Genomic DNA, 16945 nt, shown 5'->3' with positions numbered 1-16945 from the left:
TTTCTTTCTTTCTTTCTTTCTTTCTTTCTTTCTTTCTTTCTTTCTTTCTTTCTTTCTTTTTAAAGATTTTACTTTTAAGTAATTTCTACACCTATCTAATCCATGACCCCAAGATCAAGAGTTGCATGCTCCACTCATTGAGCCAGCCAGGCACCCCTCCAAATAGATTTTCTATTTTCACGATCCCTTCACCCAATATTTGCTAGTTGAAAATCCATTGTACAGAAGAGATTTCATTTTACGTATGTTCATATGTATGTATTTAATTTATTTATATTGCTCCGAACTCTGGACTTTTATTTTAGTCCATGGTTATAACCAATTACTCTCCTTTTTTGTTGTTGTTGGTCTAATTGTCTCAGATCTGACTATTGGGAGCCCCTTCAAGTTGGGTACTGTGACCTTTTAACATATTTGAAGTTATTGCTATTTGAGACTAAAATGCTAAAAATATTCATTCAAATCCAAAGGGGCTCATGCCTGCTTTTTGGGACGCTGACTCTGTGGTCCAAGACGGCTCCTTAACAGAGTAGGCTATGCCAGCAGCTGAACCCAGGAGGGTCCCCATTTCTGACAGGCCGTCTCACCTACCATAGTATTCCCATCGTTTCACAGGTATTTAGATCTTTCCTGGCCCCTTTCAATGACTCTATAGCTGTGCCAAGTGGCAGAAGCACAGGGTCCTTCCTTCGGTGCACTTCCCATGGCCGGTCTGGCTATGTATAACCTAAGATAGCCTTCTTGGCAGGATAGCAAGAGGATGAAGCTTCTATAACCTCTGCTACTTCTTTGCCTATAGTTTGCCTATAAGTTGTTCCTAAAAACTTCATTTTGCACTTACATCATGCAGTGTCTATGCCCTGTCCATGCCAACTCATCCCCTAATGCAATCCTATCATTTAGATATATTCATGTAATAATTTTAAAGAATATCAAAAGTTGCCCCCTGGTGAAATTAATTATTATAAGTACCTCACTAGACTTAAGCTGTGGATGTTTTCACAATATTATATGTGACATTTTATACTGGTTTATAGTGTTTCTACATTTTAATGGCATAAAAATGAACACTACCCAAACACAATATTATGAAAGAGTAAAAAATGGATGAAAGCAATAGTAAGTCAACACTGAATCCAAGTACAATGTACAATAAAAAAATCACCCAGTCCAGGGGCGCCTGGCTGGCTCAGTCAGTTACAGCATGCAGCTCTTGATCTCTGGGTTGTGAGTTTGGGCCCCACATTGGGTGTAGAGATTACTTAAAATTAAAAAAAAAATACCTAGTCCAAATTAAGTTTTGGGAAACTCTAAAAATTAGATTATTTCAAGCATGGGCTATTAAGAAGCAAATATTAACTATACAAAATTAACTGTTTTTATGACACAATGTTTTATTCAATTTGGTTTTAATTTTTTGTTGTTTATATAATGGGACTTCACTTTTTATAAAAGAATTTTTTAAGAATTGAGAAGTAAGGATTACTTACAATATTCTTTTATAATAATTTTCATATTTTGTAAAGACTTACTTTAATTTTTTAAATGCCTTACAGACCCTAATGGATATATTATATTATGTTGGAGGTGTTCTGTGATGAAGGAGATTGAGACTCTTGACATCTTTTAAAGGAGGAAAATATAACACCTATTCAGAGTCAAAATCATATTTGGTTTTGTAGGGACTAAAAGCATAAAATGCAGTGTCCACTTTTGATTCAATTATGTAGTCTATGTGGAGGTATAGCCGGGTGGGGTTGAGCGGAGGCTCTGAAATGAGACCTGAATTTAGTCCTAAATCCCACAATCATGAGCTGCGTGACCTTAGACCACGTTCCCAACTTTCATGAAGCTTGTGTAAAATGGCAATGTTTGTAGGACCGAATTGGATAATATTCATAAACAGCTTAGCACAGTGAGTAGACCATAATGAGCCCTCTGTAAGTGTGAGCTGTTACCATGATCTGAAACCAAACAATTGGGCAGGCATTTAATTATACATTTAATATGGAAGTGATGCCAATGAAAATGATCAATAGTTTAGTGGTTTTACAGAAACCTGGGGCCGGCTCCCTTTACATACATCAATGAATCTGAGATTTTAAAAGCTCCGTGCCTGGGGCATTCTCAAGGATCTCAACTCTCATCTATCATAATTAACTCCGTTGTAACCACTGAACTGACACTGTGGATTCATCAGTGCCTGGAAAGCTGATATAAAAAACACGTTATGGAGGCGTTCAGAAGGTGGAAGAACGTTATCCTGAGGTAGAGCAGAACTGTTGAGAAAAAGGTGTTATCTTTTCTCACACACAGTTTGACCACTTCAAGTTCAAATGCATGCGGGTTGATTTAAAATGCCTGGTAGTGTCATTTAGGTGTTTCTTAAAAAGGCTTTTGAAGACTTTACTTTAAGCTGTAACTTTAGAGCCTGTAGAGCCAAACAGATGTTTTCGTGGACTCAGGGTGAGTAATGTCCTCCTGTGGCCTGAGTCATAACTCATCAAATATTGCTCTAGTGGCCTGGAAGAGGCCATATATCTCTGAGTATGCACTGGGGATGTACTTTAATGCCACAGGATCTGGTTCACTATCCAAAAACATATTTAGAGCTTAAAATGAAAACCCCAATGGGAAACCCATGCTTTAAATACATTTCTGGAGGATCTTCCTTAAATCAGCCAACCATTAACTCTCAAGGTGTCGATGCCATTTGTGCTCAGAACAAAGCTCTTGTGGGAACAGAATTGTTACTAATTTTAATTTTTCAGTAAATCCATTAGCACCTTTGTCCTAACGGTAGTGATAGCAGCTGAATCTTGGTGGTACGGGTTGTTTTTGTGTTGTTGCATATGGCTCCAGAGCACTTGTTTTGGTGTGTTTTTGCATTTTTCCATGAATTGCCTCAAGTAATTAGTTTAGTGGGATATTGCCTTGGCTAGTTTAACTGCTCTCGTAATTCTCGGAAATATTTGAAGCATGGAATAGGTATGGCCAGTCTAGCCTCCTTGTTGCTATTCTCCCCACAAAATGATCAGACTAGCAGGTCAATGAAGAGAAATGCTAACTTTTTAGCTTCCCATTTTCCCATCAGATATCCTTGATCACGGGGCTCAGGGTTATTATCTTAGGGGAGAGAAAAGTGCAGAAACAAATTCTTGACTTTGAACTCACAAACACACAATAGTTCCTTGATGTCTACAAAAGAGTGAAGGATTTAAATTGCAGAAGCCCGGGTTTTTGAAAGAGAAAAGGTATTTTGAGTTCCAGAAGGCTAAGCGATGGAAGGATTCAGAGCATCAAGTTTATATAATAGACAATAGATTTGGAAAGACAGCGTGAGAGTGAGAGCTAGTTCTTCTCCTAAAGGGCTGGGTGGGGGATGCTGATATGGCTCTAGGAGCAGGGATGCCCCATCCCAGCCTCCATCATGGACTACCAGTGACACCATTACCTAACGCATCTAGTAGTTACTAGGTGGCAAGCATCATTCTAAGTACATTACATATTTAAGTTCATTTGCTCTTCTCATCAACCTTATGAGATAGATCCCATTTTCAGGTGAAAAAACTGAGGTACAGAGTGTTCACAGTTTGTGTAGATAGACCCAAAGTCACAGTTTGTGTCAGAGCCAGTGTTTGTATTCAGGCGGTCTGGTTCTGGGGTCCTTGTTTAGCAATGACCAGTCCCTGGGGGAGGATGATAGCAGTTCAGTGTGTCGTGGAGGGTTCCAGGAGAAGGGAACACCTGTGCCTTGCTTCCTGGGCGAAGCCTGAGTGTGCAGCAAACCTCATGAACTCACTGTGAAGCAGCAGCAAAGCAGAGACAGCAGCTGGGCCAGTCTCGGTGAGAAAGGTTCTGATAGTTTGGAGTCTGCTGAAGCCCAGAGAACGGCCCACAATAATTTTCAGTGTCCCTGAGAGGGTTGTGGACGTGGCTGAGAGAAGTTAGTGGTAAGGGTTCAGTGTAAGCAGGAGCAGTGCGGAAAAGCTGGAAGCCATAATGCACACTTGCACAAGGGCAGGGGATGCTGTGGAAAGAGGCCAATTACCAAAGACCAGCAGGTGGCGGTCGTCCTCATCGGGTGCGGTGGAGGTGCTGCCTCAGTCCTCAATGCCTGCCGCAGGCAAACTCAGAACTTCACTGCCATTTCAAGAGAATGAAAGGGAGACGGTGAAATGCTGAGTTTGTCTGATTTTATCCATGAAATGACTGAAGAATTAATAATGTCAATGAAATTAGGAAGATTAACTTTCCTGTTGCAGAGAGGGCTAGGAGCTTGAGGTAGAAGTTCAATTACAGGAAAAGTAAAGGCTATATTTTTGCACCCCTGATCATTGGCTTCTAAAAGCTGTATTCAGTATGATTCCATTGAAATCATATGCATTCAACACAAGAAGCTACCAGGTGAACTTTCTGTCATGTTTTCAAGTGGAAAGTGCTTGGTGTTGAGCCTCGTTTGATGAGATGGACTCTCAGTCCCTAGCTTCGCATTTCTTGTGCAGACACAACTCCTTGAAAAGCAATTTCCACTCAATTGCATTTGCTTTTCTACGGGCCGGAAGCAGTTAAGGGAAATGAAGGACATTTCAATGCCAATGTTATGTTGGTTACTGATACCAAATGATTTCTGTATTAGGAACACTGTGGTCCATATTGTGGCAGTAAAACTACGTCACGCCCAGCTATGGATGGGGCTAATGTGTCAGTTTATAGACCTTGTATTCCCCAGAGTGCCTTGTAACTCTGTGAGCTGTTCCCAAGTGCTCTCGTTTAGATTTGGATCCCTGAGAGAGCTGGAAAATCAAATGAATAAGCACACAAGCATGTGAAGAGGTACCTGGTTAATTATGCGTCTCAGGAACTAGACGTGCTCCATTTCTTTTTTCTGTTTCTTTCATAAAGTTGTTTTTTTTTTTCTCTTGGTTGAATTTTTGTCAGAGAAACAAAAGGGGCTTCTATTTTCTGAATAGAGGAGAACAGATTACTTCAGTAGGAATTTATTGGCCTTGGAAAGAAGGTTAAATGGCCAAAGTGGGTCTGGGATGGACTCCTAAGTGAAGAACAGGCAGATTCTTATTGTTACCACAGCCATTTAATGTTTGCTGAGAGTCAGCAACGCAGAGAACTCTGTTCTGGATTTAACACACAATTATGTCTTCGTTTTGTTGCTAGTAAATCATCGCATTTGAAGTCTTTTCTGTCAAAAAGCTCTTCTCTGAACTTACATGCGTGGTCCTTTGCTAAATCAACATGCTGCCTTGGAGCCAGGAGAGGCTCCGAGTTGTTCCATCATTCTATACTTCAATTTCTTCCTCCTTGCTAAAATGGAGATAATATCTGCCGCAGACACATATCACAAAGATGTTAGAGTAATTTGTGAGTTATTACCTGAAAAGTACTTTAAGTATCTTAGGAGAAAAGAATCATAAAATGTCGACCAGCCTGACTTTCACACTGCCAACTAGGAGAGATTTCACCACCTAACAGGTCTCCCCAGGAACAGGATCGGAAGTTGTGATTTACAGGTCTCTGAATACACCCCCCACCCCCAATACACCTCATCCTGATGCATGGAGCCGCAAGACCCAGGAGTGCAGGCCCTTCCACCTGTGACATAATCTGTTTCAGTTCTCTTGTCTGTCCATTTAGAAAATGTAATTCACAGGATTGCCATATGGACTAAGTAATCAGGGTGCTTGCAAAGCCTTTTGCAAACAAAAAGTGCTACATATAAGTGAAGAATAATACTCAAGCACATGCATTTTGAATGCAGAGATATGGGTATTTGTCTGTTCAACCCTTTATTTGCAGGAAATGAATATGTTGGTTGAACTAAGCCATCTACAGCTTTTAAGACGACAGCTGTGAGATACTTAAAAACATATGCTGCTTCACATTTTGTCTGCTTGACACCACCAGATTGAAGATTTAAAATGAGTTGCAAAGAATTTCCAAGGTATTACATATTTTGAAGGCTTTTTCATAAAGGACACATCTTTGGGAAGTATAATTGACATATAACATTATATTAGTTTTAAGTGTACAACATAATGATTTGACATTTGTATACACTGAAATGATCACCAACAATAAATCTAGCTACCATCTGTCACTATACAAAGTTACACATAGTTTTAAAGGGCACAATTATTAATAGTCTATTTTGCCAAGCTACCTCTGTGATGTGCCTGCCACGGAAGGTTCTACCAAAATAACAGTGTGTCTGGTGGGTGACCAGAACTTCCCGGGACATGTAAGGAAGTCTTCAGTCTACAGCAGGGACCGTTGTAATCTCAGATCAGCAACAGGCCCCCAAAAGTTGCACAGATCTGAATGCTGTTAGTTTGGTAGGACATGGTTCATTTTTAATCCCTTTATGGTGTTATAAACACAATATTTTTCTGTTATTTTTCTTAAGAGTTGGGGGCATACATTGTTTGCATTCTGGAGAGCTAATCAATGCCTGAATGTTATGGTTGCCTAGTAAATCCTGAAGAGAAGACCATCGTTGATAAAGAGTAGATACAGACAGGTGTTTCTTTCCTTGTGTGCTTTCCAACTTCCCTTCAAAACCCAGTGTCACTGAGGAAGATATTTTTACTCCCTAACTCTGAATTAGGAATATGTCTGACATATCATTGGAGCTCCAGAAGAGTTATTTTTTTGGTTATGTGTAGGTGGAGGTTCCCTGGCAGCAGACTCTGAAGAGCCAAAGTTCCAGGCCATTCCCTGGAGGTTCCAGGCCATTCCTACCAGCGTTCTTCTTGTTGGAGGACCACAGCCCTGAGCTTAGGAGAGGAGGTACTAACCAGTCATCGTGGCAATATTAAATCAGCAGGGAATAAAGGGAATGAAATAGCAAGTGAGGAGGCAGAGGGGCAGGTAAACTGGGGTGTCAAAGCTGACATCAAGGTGTGATCAAATGTGGGGATGGGAGAAGACCCTGGAGACTTGGTGCTGAGATTGGGAGGAGGTGTGGGTACAGGGTAGGAGTGGTCCAGTGAAAGAAATAGACACCAAATGCATTAGAAACATGGCCAGTGGTGGGAGAGGGAGATGGAAACAGGAATAGGCAACAGGGACAAAGTTCAGAAGCAAAATAAAAGTGAGACCTTTCTTGGAGCCAAGGAAAATGATGTGCCATGAACTCTGGAGTATAATTAATTCAGTCCTCTGCTCCTGCATGTCACCAAGGACAGACAAAACAACCGTGAGGCTCTGGGATTTTGGCCCCTGAATCTTAGTATATGAATCTAGGAGTGTTCCCCAAGAATGGGGATTTAGCATTCTGGATTCTGCTGTACCAGATGTCTCTTGAACTCTTCTATCAGTTTCTAGCCTTTTCTCCCTCAAAGCATGGAGAGAAGGAGTGAGAGGCAGAGGCAGAATAGATCCCTTACCCTTTGCTCCTTCCTCCTTTTAAACCTTCTCCTCTCCTACTACTCCTGCCAACAGTCTTTCCCAAGTAGAAAACATAAATTCTATGCATAATATATACAAGTCCATGGAAACAGGTATTGAATGGGGAGGCAGTTTAAGAGAAGGGGGAGTAGAGGGGTGTCTATGTGGCTTTGTTGGTTAAACCTCTGACTTCGGCTCAGGTCATGATCTCACAGTTCACAAGTTCGAGCCCTGTATTGGGCTCTGTGCTGACAGCTCAGAGCCTGGGGCCTGCTTTGGATTTTGTCTCCCTCTCTCTCTGCCCCTGCCCTGCTCACACTCTGTCTCTCTCTGTCTCAAAAATAAATAAACATTTATAAAAAGAAAGAAAAGTAAAGTAAAGAAAAGAAAAGAAAAGAAAGAAAGAAGGGGAAGTAGAGATTTGACTGCACTCAATATTGGAGGCTCCACTAGGCCAAGAGAGAATATTATTGAAATTAATTGGCACATAGATGGACAATTGCTGGATTCCATCATGCTTCTCTTTCTCTCTGTTTTTTCTTATTTTATAGACTGTGACCTCTGTGTTAAGATGGGTCTGCAGGTGCCCCTTGCTTTGGTCCCCTTAAAATTTTGAAGCTGCCGGTCTGGCAGATTGAATCATCCATCTCCTTACCAGACTCAAGAAAAGAAGTTCTGTATCGCTTCTGCTCAGGCCCAGGCCTTGAGTAACAGGGAGAATTTCTGAGATACTTACACAGTCCAGGGCAGCCCAGAAGGAAGCTCCTAAAATTGGGCTTTTGAGAAAATAGGGTGGACATTTGGCTTTTGGGTCTTTGGCAGCACTTTACCCAGAGGCTAGTGGCTACCATAGCGTCCAAGATCCCTTGATGAGATCTGGCAGGCACAAATAATATTTCAGAGAGTATGTTGAAACTACTTAAATAAACTTCTCTAGCATTGAAGAAATGCTCATTCACAGAAAGTCAATAGGCTAATTATCCTTAGCTGTATATAGAAAGGCTCCCAAGGGCAGATTTGTACTTGACAGCACTTTGTCAGTTATTGTATTTATTTAACGGTAAGGAAACAAAATTTCTTTTAAAAATATCTTACAACTTTAATGGTCCCTCCCTGAATGAGAGAAAAACTGTATAGCTGGGATTAACAGCCCATCTTCACTTCTATGGAAATTTATAGTTGGCAAAGAATTGTCCAATATACCATCTTGTTTAGTCTTTACAACCGCCCTGTTCAATGATAAGAAACAGGACTGTTAAGGGCTTTGTCCAGGGTCACGCAGCCAGCAGGGAGCAGAGTAGGATCGTCAGCTTTCAAATCTTATTTCTTGGTTCTTTGGTGCATCTTACACTTAGAATGAACTTGAACAAGGTGAATGTCAAGTCCTCAGCTCTCCCTAGGCTCCTCAAGCTGTTACGTGCACAAACTGTGACAGTTTGAGCTCCTTGAATTTCCTTTGGGAAACTCCCCAACATTTTTCTTTCTCATTATTCCTCTCTCCCTTTCTCTTTTTGTAAGAGTCTTGAGAGATTTTTATAATTTTGTGTTGAGTTATTTGGCTACGAATAACTTGTTTAATTTAAAGGCTGGCTGTGATGTCTTAGCAAGCACAGTGAATATACTCAGGAATCCCTGTAAGTGAGAATAATCTATCCTACGAGTTTTCAGATATAATAAAGATTTTAAGTATATTGGATTCAATAATTAATAGAACCCATGTAATGCTATATATGGTAGCACTTATATGTTTGTTTATATTTATATAGCTACATACTAAGCATTTGTTTTCATTTTGCAGTTTCCTTTCCCTATATTTTTAGGGATCACATATTTTCATAGGTCTTCAGAAAGCATATTTTCAGTTTTCTCATCCATAAATTGGATATAATAATGGTACTTTACTCATAGAGTTGTGATGATGACATCAATTTCAGTTAATAAGCTTGAAGTTCTCAGAACAATACCTAGCACATGAGAATAATGATTAGCTGCTATTATTATTATTATTATTATTATTACTCCTAGTAGACAAAGGAGCTTCCATTATATACCTCACCACAGAACATATTTGTAGGGAGCCATTAATTCGACAATTTGAATCCTAAAATAATCCGTGACTACTAGTTTATGCTGAATATCCAAATAATTTTGGAATATAGCTCTGAAGAAGTGACATGATTAAAGAGAAGAGACTGTATAAGGTAATTATAGTCAAATATAGCAAGGATGTTAATGGGAATGTCTTAAGGAGAGGCAAAAATCCTCTCTTCCCGGTAGAGTAAGATGATTAAAAGTATGGATATCCCGTTTCAAATATTGGCTTTGCGTTCACCCTCTGTGTGATCTTGGGTAAGTTATTGGAGCCCATCCATGGCTTTTATCTATCAATGGAGATATGAGTAGTGTGTACATTGAGGGCCAGGAAGGAATAAATGAGATGGTGCCATAATGCTTCGCCCAGCACCTGGCACAGAGTGATGGTCAAAATATTGGTTGTTAGAATTATGATTGTAAGCTCAGGGTAGGAGCCCCAACAGCTGTGATTTTAATATAGTCTTTATATCTTGCTTATGCCAGTGTTTTGCAACCCTTAAAATCCTTGCCCATGCATGGCTGATTAAAAAAAATCACATTCTTTGTCTTCCTTTTTTTTGAGATTCCCATACTGACTTAGGGGTGAACCTCCATTTGAGAATCAGTGTACAGTATATTCTTCATATTTCTTCCAGCCAAGCAAATGTTGTCAAGTATTGGTTTGCCCTTCATAGCTTCTATTATGCAAATATATATACACATATACATGATATATGTATAGTTTCTGTAATATAGAAATATAATATTGAATAAATTAAAAAAACTCTAAGTCACATTTTCTGATTTCTCTATCCAGTTTGTCTGAAATATAACCTATGTGCAAATAGGAGACAAAGTACAGCAGTTACTGTTTGTACTTTGTGTAAGAAATATGTAGTTGGTCTTCATCCCCATTCTAGTGCAGAGCATCTAAAATGCTTGGAATTTTTTTTTTTTTTAATTTTTTTTTCAACGTTTTTTATTTATTTTTGGGACAGAGAGAGACAGAGCATGAATGGGGGAGGGGCAGAGAGAGAGGGAGACACAGAATCGGAAACAGGCTCCAGGCTCCGAGCCATCAGCCCAGAGCCTGACGCGGGGCTCGAACTCACGGACCGCGAGATCGTGACCTGGCTGAAGTCGGACGCTTAACCGACTGCGCCACCCAGGCGCCCCTAAAATGCTTGGAATTTTTTAAGTGATGACAGCCATAAAGATGTCTTTTTTTATGTTAATTAGGTGACCTTGGGAACCCCACTTAAGGATGAGGGCTGGTTGCCTGTGGAACCAACCTTGTTATTAGAGGATTGGAACTTTCAGGCCTACCCCCAGAGGGGGTTGGAGATTTAGTTTGATGGCCAATGGCCAATGATTTCATCACTCATGACCATGTAATGAAGCCTTCATAAGAATCCAAAATGATGGGGTGTGAGAGCTTTCGGGCTGGTGAAAGCATGGGAATTAGGAGAGAGTGGAACACTTGGAGAGGGCATGGAAGTTTTGTGCCCTTGCCCCATACCGTGCCCATACCTTCTTCCATCTGGCTGTTCCTGATTTATGTCTGTTTATAATAAACCACTGATTTTTTAAGTAAAATGTTTCTTTGAGTTTTGTGAGCTATTCTAGCAAATTAATTGAACCCAAGGAGAGGGTTATGGGAACCTCTGATTTTATAGCCAGTCAGTCACAAGCACAGGTAACAACCTGGGTTTTCAACTGGCTTCTGAAGGGAGTGGGAAGTGGGCACTGTTGTAGGACTGAGACCTTAACCTGTGGAATCAGCTGCTATCTCTGGGTAGATAGTGTCAGAATTGAGTTCAACTGTAGGACATCCTGCTGGTGTTCAAGGTGCCTATGTGGAAAACTCCCTTGTCTACATTAAAATTGGGTCTCAGAACACCTTTTAGAGTTCAGTTCAGTTTGCCACAGCTTGGGAGAAAGCCCAAGTTTTCCAAGACAATTCACTAGTTGTCTATGCCTCTGTGTGTGTGTGTGTGTGTGTGTGTGTGTGTGTGTGTGTGTGAGATATTTAATGCATAATAGTGTTGTAAGTCTCTTGTTTGAAAACTTTTGTCAAAAGTTATCTATTTTCCTTTTAAGAGAAATATACCTGTCCTTGATAATTAATGTAATTTCTATTATTTTTTTTCATCATGTAATAATTTTCTATTTTAGCCCTAACTTCTTTTGTTTAAGTGTGAAATTTGTGAGTCAAATATGGAAAATGGTATAAAAAGCAAAATTATCTTTAATTCATTACTCTTCAGTTGTATTCATTTCCATAATAGGCTTCATGGTGAGAAAGTATTGACTTTAAGTCAATTAATTTAGAAAGTTTTGTAAGAACTGAAAATCTGAAAATGGGGATAAAAGAAACAGGTAGAGAGAGCTGTACTGGGTAGGGATTGGTCCACCACCATGGGAAGAGCATATAGGACAGGTAAAAGCAAGTGCTCTGGAAAGGAGGAAAAAGTAAGTCATGGTTTCATGCAGTTGAGTGGGTAGAAATAAAGGAATGTTGGCATTAGAGGCCCCCAAAAGCATCACTAGATCTCAGTCACACAGACATGGAGATTTTTAATCCATGTCAGTAATTCCAGGAATCAATCCAAAGTGGCTACCTGGTTCCAAAAAGCCCTCTCTGCTTAAAAATCACTTTTGTACTGGGGCACCTGGGTGTCTCAGTTGATTAAGTGTCCAACTCAGCTCAGGTCATGATCTCATGGCTCTTCATGAGTTTGAGCCTCATGTCGGGCTCTGTGCTGACAGCTGAGAGCTTTGGAGCCTGCTAAGGATTCTGTGTGTGTCTCTCTCACTTTCTCTCTCTCTGCCCCTCCCCGCTCATGCTCTGTCTTTCTTTCCTTCAAAAATAAATAAATAAATAAATGAATACTAAAAAGATTAAAAAATCACTTTTGCACTGATGTTAAATATAAAAATACCCCTCAGCTCTACATAGGTGTGTTTCTGAGCCTCTCCGTAATATCTCAGACCATAGAAAGATTATCTGCTCCTGAACTTATCTACAGATTTTTGCATTTATTTGCCTTACATAACAGTTTTCTGAAATGAGTTGCAAAGTAAGTTTTTATTATTTATTTATTTAAAAAAAATTTTTTAACGTTTATTTATTTTTGAGACAGAGAGAGACAGAGCATGAATAGGGGAGGGGCAGAGAGAGAGGGAGACACAGAATCGGAAGCAGGCTCCAGGCTCTGAGCCATCAGCCCAGAGCCCGATGCGGGGCTCGAACTCACGGACCGCGAGATCGTGACCTGAGCTGAAGTCAGACGCTTAACCGACTGAGCCACCCAGGCGACCCTATTTATCTATTTTTAATATGAAATTTATTGTCAAATTGGTTTCCATACAACACCCAGTGCTCATCCCAACAGGTACCCTCCTCAATGCCATCACCCACCCCCCCTCCCTTCTACCCCCCCATCAGCCCTCAGTTTATTCTCAGTTTTTAAGAGCCTCTTATGGTTTGGCTCTCTCCCTTTTTTTCCCCTTCCCCTCCCCCATGGTTTTCTGTTTTGAGCAACGTGGATGGAACTGGAGAGTGTTATGCTAAGTGAAATACAGATACCATATGTTTTCACCCTTATGTGGATCCCGAGAAACTTAACAAAATAAGTTTTTATAAACAAAATTATATATTTTTTAAATACTAGAGAAGCTCTCAATTTAAAAGAGCTCCAATAATTATTCTTTGATTTGATCACACCATAAGTTCAACTATACTAGGTTTTAAAAACAGGCAAAACACAAAGCAATTACAAGAGCTCTGGGAAGAGAGGATGAGAACAGAAGATTGTCTAAAATGGTTATAAATGGAGGGGGTGATGGCAGATTATATACATATTGTTTGGCAAATGCAAAATATCTCTGAAGGATTCACAAGAAACTGGTAACATTAGCTGCTTCTGGGAGAACGGGGGGTGGGGTGGGGGATAAAGATAAAGAAGATTTTTTTCACTGTAAATGCTTTTGTATTACTTGAATTTTGAAACTTGTGGGTATGTTAATTATTTCCTCCTCTCAAGAAAAGATGATAAATACTGTAAATTGGCTTTGTGAAAAGATCAGTCATTCATTTATGTATAACTACTTTTTAGGCCTTTGTTTTTTTTTAAGAGAGAGAGAGAATAAGAGCAGGGTAGGGGCAGAGAGAGTGACAGAGAATCTTAAGCAGGCTCTACACTCAGCATGGAACCCGATGTAGGGTTCTATCTCACAACCCCAAGATCATGACCTGAACGAAAATCAAGAGTCGGATGCTTAACCGACTGAGCCACCCAGGTGCCCCTTGGTGTCTGTCTTGTGCCAGCCATTTTTCCAGGCACTAGATTAATCACAGAAGACTTTTCTGAAGAGGTAGTGTGAAAGCTGGACCAGATTGTGCCAGGCAGAGGGAGTAAGTACAGAACACCCAGGAGGGAATGGAATTCAATCATTTTTGAGTTTGTGGTCACTATGTGTGTATTTACAAGCATGTGTGTCTGTGTATACATACACACACGCACGCACACACACACACACACACACACATACATACATGTATACATACACACACACTCATGGCTCTGACTCTGGTCCGGTCACTGGGATGGCAGGATCAGCATTTCACCATGGTGTTAGAGAACTGTGGAACTATAAAACCACTTCTGGATTCTATTTTTCACACCTCCAGAGTTTGGCCCTCCATAGCCTCCATAAATACCACAGATAACACTTGGAGGAGCATACTAAGTCTCCTCTCAAGAGGCAAGCCTGAGGTTCCTTTCCCGGTAATCGGAGAGAACATTCAAAAAGGAAGAAGAAATGAGAGTTTTGGCCTTGTGCTTGGAATCACCTTTATGGATGCTCCCTTTGCATGGGCAAGGCATGGTCCCCATGAACAGGAAGATTTTGGAGAGAGTTAATGAGACCAGGTAGGCTATGAAAGTAGCTTGTATAATAATGCTTGAAGTAGTGATTTTATTGTCTCCTCCAACCACCAATCTTTCTTCTTTAGGGTAGGTCATAAAGAGGGCCATGTGATTTTTGATTTTTTTTTCTGTTTATTTAGCAACTTACCACAGGTCAGGTACTGCTCTAAGCACTTTATATATTAATTTGTTTTATCCTCTTAACATCTTTATTGGTAGTCCCATTTCACTGACAATGAAACTGAGTCCTAGAAAGGTTAAACAGTTTGCTCTCGATCTACACAGCTGGGGGGCACAGAGTTGGGTTTCAAACCCAGGCAGGTTGGCCTCAAAGTTGATGCCATTATTGACTATTTTGGCAAAGGAATACATTCAAACTTCCGTATTTTCCATCTCAAATGATTTCCACTCAATTTTAGTACTGATGTAAACACTCTTAGAAAAATAATTTCACCATAGTGAGTACAAGCATTTAGATTATATGGCAATTAGAAGGGAGATGAAGAAGGAAGCGTATTAGCTTGTATGTTCAAGCAGAAGATTTGACCCAGCTTAGTTCAATTTTCCAGATGAATCAAAAAAAAAAAAAAAAAAGGAATTAACACAGGGTAACATTTTATTGCACTCATTTCTTATTAGATAAACATGTTAATATAGTGCAGTTTTGTCCTTTTTGGATATGAAGGTTTAATATTTAAAGGACCCATCAACCTCATACAAGTATAATAGCACAGCAGACAAAGGGTCCCCATTCAATAGCCTGGCATTTGTCTATTGCATGGGAGAAATTTTATCTTATTGCACCATTACACTTTATTCAGGCAATATTAGCAAGTACAATGGCCCGTAAAGAAAAATTAACTTTCAATAAAAATATCAGGAATGTAGTAAAATATGAGAAGTTAACACCCTTGCTGCTAGGATCTCTAAAATGTACCACAAAGTTCTAGTAGTAAAACTTCTTTGAAATACGTGGTACCCAATGAGAGAGTTTTTGTGGAAAAATAAAATGTGACAGATACCTTTGTGCCCTTTTTAGCTGTTCCTGAACCCACTGAAGATTATGTGGTTCCTCCTAAATGCCTACCCATTTCCTTCATGCTCATATCTAACATTGTATCATTTCTCATTTAACTATGCAGAATTGAGAAAATGCATAATTTATAAAATCTTTCACTAGAATGTCAAGTGGCCTGAGCTGTGTGTTTCTAGAGCTGAATTTTCATTTCATGCACGGGTATAATGGCCTGTGACTGGAGGTCTAGGGCTACTGCTTTTTCTTCAGACCCTGGTCCACATCCAGCAACACAGTTTTGCACCTAAATGTCAGTAGGGCGGGACTTCGCCTACGGTCCAGTTAGGGCTGCATTCAGGTGTTAGCTTGGGAGTGTGTGTGCACACACCCATTCTCACACACACACAGAGCACACACGGTGACCTCCAGAGAGATCATACTGAGAGATGGTTACACAAATGTAGTAGAGCCCTTTGGCAAATTTTGTCCTGTTTTAAAGCTCTGTTGTAAAGAATAATCACTATAAGCCCAAGAAGAATCTATTCCTCTTGAAAATGATTAATCTATTAACATGTTTTTGGACTTAAGGTAATATCTTAGAATGTGTAATTGAAGCATATCGTTTCTAGTGATAGGTAAGGAAACATGATGCTGTGTCACTCCTCTGTTCAAAATCCTGCAACTACTCTCCATTTCACCCAGAATAGAAGCCAAGTCCTCAAGACAGCTTACAAGGCATCCCATCTTCATTTCCCCATCTTACAACCTTTGCTCTGGTTGTTCCCTGCTTGGAATGTTCTTCCCCTTGCTCACTCCCTCCTTTCCATCAAATCAGTTGAAATCCTTCTTTCTCAAAGAAGCCTACCTTGACCCACTTCTCCACCCCTGCTATCCTGATCCCATTTATCCTGCCTTTTTAAATGTTATATTTGACACTTTTACCCTAATGTATAATTCACTTATTTATTTTATTTATTGTTTACCACTTAGCTCCTTTTTCTTTTCTTTTTTTTTTTTTTTTAAAATTTTTTTTTTCAACGTTTTTTATTTATTTTTGGGACAGAGAGAGACAGAGCATGAACAGGGGAGGGGCAGAGAGAGAGGGAGACAAAGAATCGGAAACAGGCTCCAGGCTCCGAGCCATCAGCCCAGAGCCATCAGCCCAGAGCCTGATGCGGGGCTCGAACTCACGGACCGCGAGATCGTGACCTGGCTGAAGTCGGACGCTTAACCGACTGCGCCACCCAGGCGCCCCTTAGCTCCTTTTTCTAAAATTGCAAGCCCCATGAGGACAGGGATCTTTTCTTTTTCTCACGGATGGATCTCAAGGGCCTAGAAGGACTGCCAGCTGCACAGCTGTTGCTCAGTAAATATTTGCTGAGTGCATGATTGAATTAATTGAACGTCGATATCACAACAACAATCCTAAACACTATGATACCCATTTTCTAGATGAGAAAGCTAGAGCTCAGATTAAGTAATGTATCCAAAATAAAAGGAGTTACCAAGAGCCAGTGACAGG

This window comes from Panthera uncia, chromosome A2 (genome assembly GCF_023721935.1).
Source record: "Panthera uncia isolate 11264 chromosome A2, Puncia_PCG_1.0, whole genome shotgun sequence".
In the NCBI taxonomy this organism is placed as follows: Eukaryota; Metazoa; Chordata; class Mammalia; order Carnivora; family Felidae; genus Panthera; species Panthera uncia.
This window is presented reverse-complemented; position numbering follows the sequence as displayed.